General features: G+C 39.1%; 1 protein-coding gene across 1 annotated transcript in view; it reads right to left on the bottom strand.

The window, feature by feature from the left end:
- The window catches only part of RP9 (RP9 pre-mRNA splicing factor), a 196,191-nt gene that overhangs the window by 162,032 nt on the left and 19,990 nt on the right, over positions 1 to 14,169 (bottom strand). The gene's annotated exons all lie outside the window — the stretch shown is intronic.

Consider the following 14,169-nt stretch of genomic DNA (forward strand, 5'->3'; position numbering starts at 1 on the left):
TTGCAGTTGAAAATTGAGTATAATTTAACTCCCCCAGAACTTAACTACTAATAGCCTACTGTTGATTGGAAACCTTAACAGATAACATAATTAACATATTTTATGTTGTATGTATTATATACTTTATTACAGTAAGACAAGCTTAAGTGTTAAGAAAGTCAGGGAAGAGAAAACACATTTTCAGTACTGTATTTATTGAAAAAAAATCTGTATAAGTGGACCCACAAAATTCAAACCCATGCTGTTCAAGGGTCAACTGTATAGGCAATTCTTTCAAGATACTGCTCAAGCAGTGACTACCAACTCAGGCTGTTTCCCTAGATTTTATTATTAAGCCATTTTATTGAGGTATGATTGGTATACAAAAAGCTCTACATTGGTATATAATTTGATGAGTTTGGAGATAGGTATACACCTATGAAAATATAAAATACTCCCCATAATCTATGCCATAAATCTTCAAAAGTTTCCTATTTTCTTTAAATATACATATACATACATAGTATGTTAAAAACGTAAGATCTAGGGGCACCTGGCTGGCTTGGTTAAGCATCTGAATTCAGCTCAGGTCATGATATCGTGGTCCGTGAGTTTGAGCCCTGCGTTGGGCTCTGTGTTGACAGCTCAGAGCCTGGAGCTTGCTTTGGATTCTGTGTCTCCCTCTCTCTCTCTGCCCCTTCCCTGCTTATGCTCTGTCTCTGTCTCAAAAATAAATAAACATTAAAAAAAAACATAACATCTTCCTTTGTAAAATTTTAATTATATAGTATTGTTAAGTATTCGTTCTGTGCTATGAAGTCAATTTCTAGGACTTATTCATCTTATATAACTAAACCTTTACTCTTTAATATCTTCCTTTTGTCTCTCACTCAAGCCTCTGGGAACCACCATTCTACCCTCTTGTTTCTATGGGTTTGACTATTTTAGATTCATCCTGTAAGTGGTATTTTGTCATCATGTAGTATTTGTCTTCAGTGTCTGGCTTATTTCAGTGAGCATAAAGTCCTCCTGTTTCATCGATGTTGTCATAAATTGTAGGATTTTCCTCTTTTTTTTTTTTTTATGGCTGAATGATACTACGTTGGATTTACCCATTTATCTGTTGATGGACATTTTTGTTGTCCATATGTCTTGGCTATTGTGAGTAATGCTGCAAGAAACATGGGAGTGTAGTACCTCTTCAAGATCCTGAATCTACTATCTTTGGATATATACTTAGAAATGGGATCACTGCATCACATAGGAACAGTAGTTCCTATATGGTTTTTGGCAGCAGTCTCACCCATTTACATTGCCACCAAGAGTGTACAAGGGTTCTCTTTTCTCCATATCCTCACCAATATTTATCTTTTTTCTTTGATGATAGCTATCCTAAGAAGTATGAGGTGATACCTTACTGTGCTTTTGATTTGCATATCCTATCCCTGATCAGTGATGTTTTTGTGTACTTGATGGTTATTCTTCTTTGGAGAAATGTCTATTTAATTTCTTTGTCTATTTTTTAAAATCAGCTTGTTTTCTTGCTATTGAGTTGTAGGAGTTCTTTATATATTTTGCATATTAGCCCTATATCAGATATGTGGCTTGTAAATATTTTCTCCCGGTCCATAGGTTGCGTTTTCATTTTGTTGATTGTTCTTTTGCTATGCAAAAGCTTTCTTACTTGCTTGTAGTAGGTGTCATATCCAAGAAATCAGTGTGAAGGCTAATGTCAAGAAGATTCTTCCTATATTTTCTTGTTTTCATTTAATGTTTGTTTGTTTGTTTATTTAGAGAGAAGGAGAGAGAGAACCCCAAGCAGGCTCCATGCTGTCAGCACAGAGCCCAACCTGGAGCTCAGTCTCATGAACTATGAGATCATGACCTGAGGTAAAATCAAGAGTCAGGTGCTTAACTGACTGAGCCACCCAGGTGCCCCATTTTCCTATGTTTTCTTTTCTTTTTTAATGTTCATTTATTATTTTTGAGAGAGTGTGAGAGTGTGCTCAAGTGGGGGAGGGGCAGAGAGAGAGGGAGACACAAAATCCAAAGCAGGCTCCAGGTTCCACACTGTCAGTGCAGAGCCCAATGTGGGGCTCAAACTCAAGAACCATGAGATCATGACTTGGACAGAAGTTGGATGCTTAACCAACTGAGCCACCCAGGTGCCCCTCCTATATTTTCTTTTTTCAATTTTTAATTTATGTATTTTTTAAATTTACATCCAAGTTAGTTAGCATACAGTGCAATAATGATTTCAAGAGTAGAATCCCATGATACATCACCTGCATATAACACCCAGTGCTCATCCCAACAAGTACCTTCCTCAGTGCTCCTTGCCCATTTAGCTTATCTTCCCACTCAAACCCCCTTGAGCACCAGTGTTTGTTTTCTGTTCAAGAGTTTCTTATGTTTTGTCCCCCTCCCTGTTTTTATATTATTTTTTTCTTCCCTTCTCTTATGTTCATCTGTTTTGTACCTTAAATTCTACATATGAATGAAGTCCTATGATATTTGTCTTTCTCTGACTGGCTAATTTTGCTTAGCATAGTATCTTCTAGTTCCATTCATGTTGTTGCAAATGGCAAGATTTCCTTCTTTGTGATTGGTAAGTAATACTCCATTGTATATATGTGCCATGTCTTCTTTATCCATTCATCTGTTGATGGACATTTGGGCTCTTTCCATACTTTGGCTATTGTTGATAGCACTGGTATAAACATTGGGGTACATGTGCTCCTTTGAAACAGCACTCCTATATCTTTGGATAAATATCTAGTAGTGCAATTGCTGGGTTGTAGGGTAGTTCTATTTTTAGTTTTTTGAGGAAACTCCATACTGTTTTCCAGAGTGGCTGCACCAGTTTGCATTCCCACCAGCAGTGCAAAAGAGATCCTCTTTCTCCACATCCTTACCAACATCTGTTGTTGCCTGAGTTGTTAAGGTTAGCCATTCTGACAGGTGTGAGGTGGTATCTCATCGTGGTTTTGATTTTTATTTCCCTGATGATGAGTGATGTTGCACATTTTTTCATGTGTCTGTTAGCCATCTGGATGTCTTCTTTGGAAAAGTGTCTATTCATGTCTTTTGCCCATTTCTTCACTGGACTACTTGTTTTATTGGGTATTGAGTTTGATAAGTTCTCTATAGATTTTGGATACTAACCCTTTGTCTGAAATGTCATTTGCAAATATCTTCTCTCATTCCACCGGTTGCCCCTTAGTTTTGATGATTCCTTTGCTGTGCAGAAACTTTTTATTTTGATGAGGTCCTAATAGTTCATTTTTACCTCTGTTTCTCTTGTCTCCAGAGACGTGTTGAGTAAGAAGATGCTGCAGCCGAGATTAAAGAGGTTTTTGCCTGCTTTCTCTCTAGGATTGTGATGGCTTCCTGTCTTATGTTTATGTCTTTCATCCATTTTGAGTTTATATTTGTGTATGGTGTAAGAAAGTGGTCCAGGTTCATTTTCCTGCATGTCGCTGTCGAGTTTTCCCAGCACCATTTGCTGAAGAGATTGTCTTTATTCCACTGGATATTCTTTGCTGCTTTGTCAAAGATTAGTTGGCCATATGTTTGTGGGTCCATTTCTGGGTTCTCTGTTCTGTTCTATTGATCTGTCTGTTTTTGTGCCAGTACCATACTGTCTTAATGATTACAGCTTAAAATTTTTTTTTAATGTTTTTATTTATTTTTGAGAGAGAGACAGAGTACTAGTGAGGTATGGGCAAAGACACACACACACACACACACACACACACACACACACACACACAGAATCTGAAGCAGACTCCAGGCACCAAGCTGTCAACACAGAGTCCGAAATGGGGCTCAAACTCACAAATTGTGAGATCATGACCTGAGCCGAAGTTGGATACTCAACCAACTGAGCCACCAAGGCACCCCTAAGATGATTATAGCTTTGTAATATGTCTTGAAGTCCCAGATTGTGATGCTTCCAGCTTTGGTTTTCTTTTTCAGGATTGCTTTGGCTATTTGGAATCTTTACTGGTTCCATACAAATTTTAGGATTGTTCTAGCTCTGTGAAGAATGCTGGTGTTATTTTTATAGGGATTGCATTAAATATGTAGATTGCTTTGAGTAGTGTCGACATTTTGACAATATTCTTCCAATCCATGAGCATGGAATGTTTTTCCATTTTTTGTGTCGTCTTCAATTTATTTCATAAGTTTTCCATAGTTTTCAGTGTATAGATTTTCACCTCTTTGGTTAGGTTTATTCCAAAGTATTTTATGTTTTTTGGTGCAGTTGTAAATGGGATCGATGCCTTGATTTCTCTTTCTGCTGTTTCATTATTGGTGTATAGGAATGCAACTGATTTCTGTGCATTGATTTTATATCCTGCGACTTTGCTAAATTCATTGATCAGTTATGGCAGTGTTTTGGTGGAATCTTTTGGGTTTTCCATATAGAATATCATGTCATCTGCGAAGAGTGAAAGTTTGACTTCTTCCTTGATGATTTGGATACCTTTTATTTCTTTGTGTTGTCTGATTGCTGAGGCTAAGACTTCCAATACTATGTTGAATAGAAGTGGTGAGAGTGGACATCCTTGTTGTGTTCCTGACCTTAGGGGGAAAGCTCTCCGTTTTTCCCCATTGAGGATGATATTAGTGGTGGCTCTTTTGTATATGGCTTTTATGATCTTGATGTATGATCCTCCTATCCCTACTTTTCTTGAGGTTTTTTATCAAGAAAGGATGCTTTTGTCAAATGCTTTTTCAGCATCTATTGAGAGGCTCGTGTGGCTCTTATCCTTTCTTTTATTAAGTGATTTATCACATTGATTGATTTGCAGATATTGAACCAGCTCTGCATCCTAGGTATAAATCCTCTTGACTGTGGTGTATAATTCTTTTAATGTATTGTTGGATCCAGTTGGCTAGTATCTTGAGAATTTTTGCATCCATGTTCATCGGGGAAATTGGTCTATAGTTATCCTCTTTAGTGGGGTTTTGTCTGTTTTTGGAATCAAGGTAATACTGGCCTTGTAGAATGAGTTTGGAAGTTTTCTTTCCATTTCTATTTTTTGAAATAGCTTCAAAAGAATAGGTGTAACTCTTCTTTAAATGTTTGGTAGAATTCCCCTGGAGAGCCAGCCAGTCCTATACTCTTGTTTGTTGGGAGATTTTTGATTACTGATTCCACTTCTTTACTGGTTATATGTCTCTTCACATTTCCTATTTATTTATGTTTTAGTTTTTGGTAGTTTATATGTTTCTAAGAATTTGTCCATTTCTTCCAGATCTCCCAATTTGTTGGCATATAATTGTTTGTAATATTCTCTTATTATGGTTTGTATTTCTGCAGTGTTGTTTATGATCCCTCCTCTTTCCTTGTTGATTTTATTTGGGTCCTTTCCTTCTTCTTTTTGATAAATTTGGCTAGGGGTTTATCAATTTTGTTGATTCTTTCAAATAACCAGATCCTGGTTTCATTGATGTGTTCTATTGTTTTTTTTTATTTCAATATCATTGATTTCTGCTCTAACCTTATTTTTTCCTGTCTTCTGCTGGTTTTGGGCTTTGCTGTTCTTTTTCCAGCTCTTTAAGGTGTAAGGTTAGGTTGTGTATCTGATACCTTTTTTCGTTCTTTAGGAAGGCCTGGATTACTATATACTTCCCTCTTAGGACTGCCTTTGCTGCATCCCAGAGGTTTTGGGCTGTCGTGTTATCACTTTCACTGGCTTCCATATATTTTTAAATTTCTTCTTTAATTGCCTGGTTAACCCATTCATTCTTTAGTAGGGTGTTCTTTTTAAAAAATTGTTTTTAATGTTTATTCATTTTTGAGAGAGAGAGTATGAGCATGGGAGGGGCAGAGAGAGAGGGAGACACAGAATCTGAGGCAGACTCCAGGCTCTAAGCTGTCAGCACAGAGCCTGATGCAGGGATCGAATTCATGAATCATGAGATCGTGACCTGAGCTGAAGTCAGACCTCAACCAATTGAGCCACGCAGGTGCCCCTAGTAGGATGTTCTGTAATCTCCAAGTATTCGTGGTCTTTCCAAATTTTTTCTTGTGGTTGATTTTAAGTTTCATAGCATTGTGCTATGAAAATATGTATGGTATGATCTTGATCTTTTTGTACTTGTTGAGGGCTGATTGTGTCTCAGTATGTGATCTATTCTGGAGAATGTTCTGTGTGCACTTGAGAAGAATGTGTATTTCTGCTGCTTTAGGATGAAATGTTCTGAATATATATTAAGTTTGTCCAGTCCAGTGTGTCATTCAAAGCCATTGTTTCCTTGTTGATTTTCTGCTTAGATGATCTGTCCATTACTGTAAGTGGGGTGTTGAAGTCCCCTACTATTATGGTACTATTATCAATGAGTTTCTTTATGTTAGTGATTAATTGATTTATATATTTGGGTGCTACACGTTGGGGACATAAATGTTAACAATTGTTAGATCTTGGTGGATAGACCCCTTAATTATGATATAATGCCCTTCTTCATCTTTTGTTACAGTATTTTAAAATCCAGTTTGTCTAAGTCTGGCTACTCCAGCTTTCTTTTGGTGACCATTAGCATGATAGATGGTTCTCTATCCCCTTACTTTCACTCTGAAGGTGTCTGTAGGTCTAAAATGGGTCTCTTGTAAGCAACATATAGATGGAGACTGTTTTCTTATCCATTCTGATACCCTATGTCTTTTGATTGGAGCATTTAGTCCATTGACATTTAGAATGAGTACTGAAAGATATGAATTTATTGCCATTGTGTTGCCTGTAGAGTTGGGAGTTTCTGGTGGTGTTCTTTGGTCCTTCTGATCTTTGCTGCTTTTGGTCATTTTTTTTTTTCTCTTGTCTCTTCTACCCTTAGGGAGTACCCCTTTAAATTTCTTATGGGGCTGGTTTAGTAGTCATGAACTCCTTTAATTTTTGTTTGTCTGGGAAACTTTTAGTTTCTCCTTCTATTTTGAATGACAGCCTTGCTGGGTAAGGAATTCTTGGCTGCATATTTTTCCGATTCAGCAATTTGAATATATCCTGCCACTCCTTTCTGACCTGCCAAGTTTCTGTAGATAGGTCTGCTGTGAACCTTAACGGTCTTCCCTTGTAGGTTAAGGACTTTTTTCCCTTGCTGCTTTCATTAATTCTTTCCTTGTCTGTGTATTTGGTGAATTTGACTATGATATGCCCTGTTGATGGATGGTTTTTATTGAATCTAATGGGAGTACTCTCTGCTTCTTGGATTTTTTTATGTCTGTGTTGTTCCCCAGATTAGGAAAGTTTTCCACTATAATTTGCTCACATAAACGTTGTACCGCTTTCTCTCTCTCTTCATCTTCTGGCACTCCTCTATGATTTGGATGCTATCCTTTTAAATAAGTCATTGAGTTCTCTAATTTCTTATATCATGTCTTTGCCTTAGTTTCCTCTTTTTTTCTGCTTCATTATTCTCCGTAATTTTGTCTTCTATATCACTGATTCGCTGCTCTGCTTCGTCCATCCTTGCCACTGTGGCATCCATTCAAGATTGCATCTCAGTTATAGCATTTTTAATCTTGTCCTGATTAGATTTTACTTCTTTGATCTCTGCAGAAAGGGATTCTATGCTTTTTTCAATCCCAGCTAGTATTATTATGTGGTTCTAAATTCTAGTTAAGACATCTTACTTATATATGTGTTGATTAAGCCCCTGGCTATCATATCTTCCTGTTCTTTCTTCTGAGGTGAATTTTTTCATTTTGTCATTTTGTAGGAAGAAAAATAATTAATAAAATAAAAAAGAAAAGTTAAAAAATTAAAAACAACAACAACAAAAATAAAGGAAGCAATATCTTAGGTGTGTTTTGGTCTGGTTGTTGAAAGAAGCTTGATAGAATAGAAAGAAAAAAAGGGAAAGAAGAGGAAAAAAGTAAAAACTTTAAAAATTAAAAAAAATGTGTAATAAAAGAATAAAATGAGATGAAGAAAGTGAAACAGAATTAAACATTTTACAAAAAAAACATAGTAAAAAGAATTAAAACTATTTTTAAAAAAGAGGAAAATAAAAATAAAATTTTCTTTCTGTATCCGAGAAAAAGGAGAAAAAAAAAAAAAAAAGAAACAAATAGACCAGCAAACAGAATAAAACCCAAATGAAGTTACATCCAGTTTCCCCTGGAACTTAAACTATGAATATGAAGCACTTTATAGTCCATACATTAAGCAGGAAGAGGGACTTGTGGTGGTCATGTAGGGCATGTGCTAAGAAGGTGCAGTTGGGCAGGGCTTGGTGTAATGGATCTGTTCTCCTCTAGGTGGCCCTGCTTAGCTAGGGTAGATCAGTGTGGTGTGCACGCACATGTATGTGTATGTATGTTCATGTGCAGGAGATGTGAAAATGGTGTCACCCAGCTTCCTAGTTTCTGGCACTGGAACTCTGTGCTCTCACCGACCCACAATCAAGCACCCCTCCTTTGTCTCAGGCTTCTTTCCACTCCCTGCTTCTACACTGTTTGTGTCCAAGCCATCAGCCTGCCAGGTGGCACCTCCTTCCTGAATTTTATCTCAGATGGTGCCGTGTTTCCAAAGCCCTCACTTCTGAGAACCCTGCGGCTTGGCCCCATTCTGACCCTCTGGGAGAGGGTCTTGCTGAGCAATGGCTGGGTGCCAGCTTGCCCCAGGGAATGTTGTGTCATCACGCTACGCCAGAGGTTCAGAGACTATGGACAGGTGCTGGCTTGCCCCAGAAAAAGTTCATGCAATTGCACACCGGCAGAGGTTCTGAGATTTTGGCAAACCACAACACACAGCTGGCATCAGATTTCACTGCACTCTGGTGTCTGTCTCAGTACCAGCAAACATGGCTGCTCTCTGGGGTCTGCTGGGACCTTTGCCTGTGGGGAGGATGTATGGCCTCTACCAAATGTCCTCCAAGCAGGGGAACTGCTTCTCCCTGTGTGGCCCATGAACCTCTCAGACCTAGCTGCTTGCTCCTGGGGATTCACCCTTCTTCCCTAGCAGAGCACTGTCAGGTATTGTGCTCTGGAATTTCCTACTCTGATTTCCCGTGTATAGAGTCGTAATGGTATTGAAACCCTCTCCTTTCTCCCAGACAATGGTTTTGGGGAACAGATTTTTTGCTCAGTCCCTTGTGAATGTTTCCACTCTGTCTCCAACTACTTTTGAGGGGAGTGCTTTTCCTGCACTCTTACCTCCCATTCTCTGACCTCTGCAAAAAACAGCTCCCTACCCTGTGTGGTGTCTGTCTCCTCCAGTTCACCTCTTCATGCCATGTACCTACTGAGTTTTGTGGCTCAAGTTATGCAGATTGTTGTGTTAATCCTCAGATCAATTTCTCTAGTTGCATTTCAGGGATGAGAGAGGCTGAGAACTTCCATTTGCTCCACCATCTTGTCCCTTCCCACCCCTCCTATGTTTTCTTATAGGAGTTTTAAAGCTTCAGGTCTTAACATCATTTATCTATAACAATAATAATAATCATTATTATTACTATTATTTTAAAGTAAACTCTATATCTAATGTGGGCTTTAACTCACAATCCCAAGATCAAGAGCCAGCTAAGTGCCACTCAGGTCTTAACATTTAAATATTTACTCCATTTTGAGTTGATTTTTGTGTGTGGTAGAAGAGTCTAATTTTATTCCTTTGTATGTAGATATTTTTAGTTGTCACAACTGAGGGGTGGTAGTGCTAGTGGCATCTAGTGGGTAGAGGCCAGGGATGCTGCTGAATATCCTAGAATGTACAGAACAAACCCCCACAAGTAAGATTTAGTCCCTGAAATCAATAGGGCCAAGGTTCAAAAACTCTGCTACAGGGGCGCCTGACTGGCTCAGTTAGTAGAGCATACAACTCCTGATATCTGGGTTGTGAGTTTGAGCTCCACCTTGGGTGTAGACAGTACTTAAAAATAAAATCTTTAAAAAACAAAAGAAAACCCCTGCTGTAAAGGAGAGGAAAGAGCTAGACAGAGATATGGGATCAAAGGAGGAACTTTTTGTTTTTGTTTTTTTTCAAAAGATGAAAGAACCTTGAGGCTGCTTGGTCAGTGAAATGGGCCCCTTTAGACAAGGTAAGAGGTTGTGAAAATTGGTCGAGACTGTCTTGGAGGGCAATTTGGTAGTACCTGTGAAAATTAAAAGATTTCTACTATCAATGACCTATTCTATTGAAATACTTGCACATATACACTAAGATATTTACTCACAGATTTTCATTACAATGTTAGTAGCAAAGTGAAAGTTTTTGAAACCAATTCCAACGTGTGTTTCCCCACACATCCAAGGAATTCTTGTGACACCAGCAGGGTGTCCTACAACTTACCTAAATTCTCATACTACCTGGAAAGAGTATCAGATTCCACAGGTTAAGGGCTCAGTCCAACAAGACTGCCCCACCCCTCTTCAAATGCCACTCACAAGCCCTGTTCTTTGCCAGACCAACTTGCTACAGGTTGGAGGTTCTAATGCCACTTGCCTTGGGTTTGATTAATTTGCTTAGAGCAGCTCAGAGAACACCCACAAACACTTTACTTACTAGATTATTGGCTTATTATAAAAGGATGTAAGTCAGGAACAGCCAGATGGAACAGATGCTTAGGGCAAAGTATGTGGGAAGGGGTGAGGAGCTTCTATGCCCTATGCAGGTGTGCCTCTCTAACAGGACTTCCATGTGTTGACCCACCTGGAAGCTCTCCAAACCATATGAGAAACTCCGTATTACATGGACATGATTGATTAAATCATTGGCCACTGGTGATTAATTCAACCTCTGGACATTTTTACCCTCCCCTGAAATCAGGAGGTGGGGCAGAAAGTTCCTTTGCTATTCATGGTTGGTTCCCCTGGCAACCAGTCCTCATCTTTAGGTCCTTTCCAAAATTCACCTCATTAACATAAGTCTAATGATGGTGGAAAGGGGCTTATTATGAGTAACAAAACACCCGTTTTTGCCTTTATGGTTCTGAAGTGATTTCAGGAACTGGGGACAGGAGACCAAATGTTAAAACAAAAAACAAAAAACAAAACCCTTATTGCTCTTATCACTCATGAAATTCCAAGTGTTTTAGAGAGATATGAGCCAGAAACTGTGGATGAAGGCCAAATGTACATGAGAAATATATTTTGGTCATCTGAATGACCATGTAGGGGCCAAGGCCAGGCTACCCCAAGATGAGCCACTTTGACATGAACATTAAGTTAAAAGCAATCAAAACCCAGAAGATTCAGGAAAAGCTCTTTATCTCCTCCTCAACTGCCTGCCTATACCAGGAAGAGAACTATTAACAGAGATTCTTCTTTTTCTAAGATATTTATTTGTATAATAGGATCACCTCTGTTTTCTAAACATCTCTCACCTCCCTGCTAATGTTTTGCTCAGCCTCCTACCCCTCTCCTAAGCTCATTTATATTGCTTCACTGTCTTTGGAATTTCATACATAGGAAACTATATTTGATCTTCTCTTGTTAATCTGTCTCATGTCAATCTGATTCTTAGTCCAGCTAGAAGGACCTTGAAGGGCAGAGAACATTCTTCCTCCACAATGACCAAATACATAATTCTCATAAATCACCATATCACAGAAGATAAATAGGAAACAACTGTACTGCACAAAGAAGAATGGTTAAATGGTTATGTGGCACACATTCCAACCAGGAATTTTGTGGCCACTTAAAGCTTGTAGTAAGCAGTAAGACTGCCAGGATATAGTGAGATGAGGTCATAGAATGGTGTTCATAGTGTTACTCAGTTATATAAAACTAATTAAAAAAAAAAAACTGTATGATGGTGTTTGGTAGTGTATTTTTAAAAAGATCTTGAAGGCTCTACCAAACTATTTTAAGTAGGTAGACCCTCCTTTCACTTATTACTCTCTAATGGCTCTGAATTGGGAACTTTTTATGAACATATATTACTTTTATAATTTTATTTTATTAAAAAAATTTTTTTAAGTAGACTCCATGCCCAACATGGGGCTTGAGCTCAAGACCCTGGCATCAAGAGTCACATGCTCTACTGGCTGAGCCAGCCAGACGCCCCTGCTTTTATAATTTTAAAACAGCTTTTAAATGATGGTGGCAACAGAGCAGTTGAAAGGAAGAAAGAGTCTGAAGACAAGAGTGATGGGAAAGGAGGAAGATCCCAGAGGGAGCAGGAACAGATAATGATTGTAGCATAAGTAGCAGCAGGAGCAACTAACATTCATTAAGCAACTGAAATATTCCAAACTGTTGTAAATTCTTGATGATTCTGTGAGGTATATATTATCTGTCAAGGAAATGGTAGCACAGAGAGATCAGGCAACTTGCATAGTCGGATAGCTCACATATGGTACAGCTGGGATTCAAAACCAGGCAGTCTGGATCGAGAGCCAATGCTCTTAATCACTGCCCTCTACTGCTGGCTGAGTTGGGGTCCAGAGCACAGGTGGAAGCTGGCCTGACAAGAAGAGAAACTTGTTTAAACCACTGTATTCATTTTCTATTGCTGGATAACAAATTACCACAAACTTAATGGCTTCAAACATGTATTATCTTACAGTTCTGTAGATCATAAGTCTGAGGAGACTCCACTGGGTTTTCTGCTTAGTGTCCCACAGAACCAAAATCAAGAGGTCAGCAGGGTTGGAGACTCTGGGTGAAGATTCTTTCCTTTGGCTGTAGGACAGAGTTCCCCATCTCCTTGCTGGTGTTGGTCAGGGGCCTCTAATTAGTGTCTACTGCATTCCTCACCTTATAGCCCACTGTAGTCCTGTCATCTTTAAATCAGCAATGGTACGAAGGAATGGAATCTGAGTTCCTATATTACTACCAGCCAGAGAAACTCTGGCTGTTATTTGTTTAGGAACACACAGATAATGTCCCTTTCCTTGTGCTTGTAAAATAATCTAATCATGAAAGTAGAATTCATCATATTAACAGTCACGGAGATCAGTGGGGAGAAATGTTGGGACCATTTTAGAATTTTGTCTGCCACAACTATTATGATGAATTTGTAGGATGTCTTGGTGAAGGGAGGTCTGAGGGCTTGTAATGCTTTCCTGGATGAGTGGAAAATGCTCCATTTGAAGGTAGATGCTTGAAAATTAAGGTTTGAGTAGGTGACTAATAATACATTTTTGCTTGCTGGTCAGCTTTATGGGCTCAGTTGAGTTTGGAGATGATGAATTTGTGGGGGTACCAATCTACAGAGCTGTGTGATTTTTCTCTAGTAGTCTGGGTATAGATGCAGAAGAGGTTTGTGGTCTTTCTGAGAAAGCTGGGCAAAAGGACCACAGGTCAAGGGAGATGACAGGCTTAAGTGATGGACTCTGGGATCTAGGCCAGAAACAAAAGACAGACAAAACCAGAGTGAAGGAGTAGGGATGGTAGTTACCTTGCAAGGGTTGTAGGAGATGGCCAGACTTCCAGTTATAGCAAGAAGTGGAGGAAGGTTTCATTAAGAGGTTAAAGATACAGAGCAGTGGTTCCCCAAGTGTGGTTCTCAGACCAACAGTGTTAGCATCATTAGGGGTCTTATTAGGAAAATTCCCAGGTTAACCACAAACCTACTGAATTAGAAACTCTGGAAGTCTGGGAGCACAGGAATCTGTGTTTTACAAGCACTGCAGTAGGTATTGATGCCCCAAGGCTTGAGAATCATTGATGTAGTCTTTCATATTAAGAGTGTTTTTAGGGGCGCCTGGGTGGCTCAGTCGGTTAAGCGTCCGACTTTGGCTCAGGTCATGATCTCGCGGTCCGTGAATTCAAGCCCCGCATTGGGCTCTGTGCTGACTGCTCAGAGCCTGGAGCCTGTTACAGATTCTGTGTCTCCCTCTCTCTTTGACCCTCCCCCGTTCATGCTCTGTCTTTTTATGTCTCAAAAATAAATAAACGTTAAAAAAAATTAAAAAAAAAAAAGAGTGCTTTTATCGTGAATAGGATTCCAGAGGGACAGTAAGAAATTCCTAGAAGAAGAGTATGAGACTGGTAGGAAACACTGAGATATATGGGAGAGGACAAATGGCCTATGTTCTGCATGCTGACCTAGGATGCCAAGGATAAATGTAAAGGATGCCTGAATTAACTGGCCTTAGAATTTTCAGAAATAACAAGCCTTAGCTGGCTGATTCTAATCTGGACCAATGTGTTACTGAGGTACTACTATTCCAAGGCCAAGATTGGGGGCATTTACTGATGAGTAGGAAATGGGTCCATTCTGGGACTGGATTGGCTGTTCT

Source organism: Panthera leo, chromosome A2, assembly GCF_018350215.1.
Source record: "Panthera leo isolate Ple1 chromosome A2, P.leo_Ple1_pat1.1, whole genome shotgun sequence".
NCBI classification, from domain to species: domain Eukaryota; kingdom Metazoa; phylum Chordata; class Mammalia; order Carnivora; family Felidae; genus Panthera; species Panthera leo.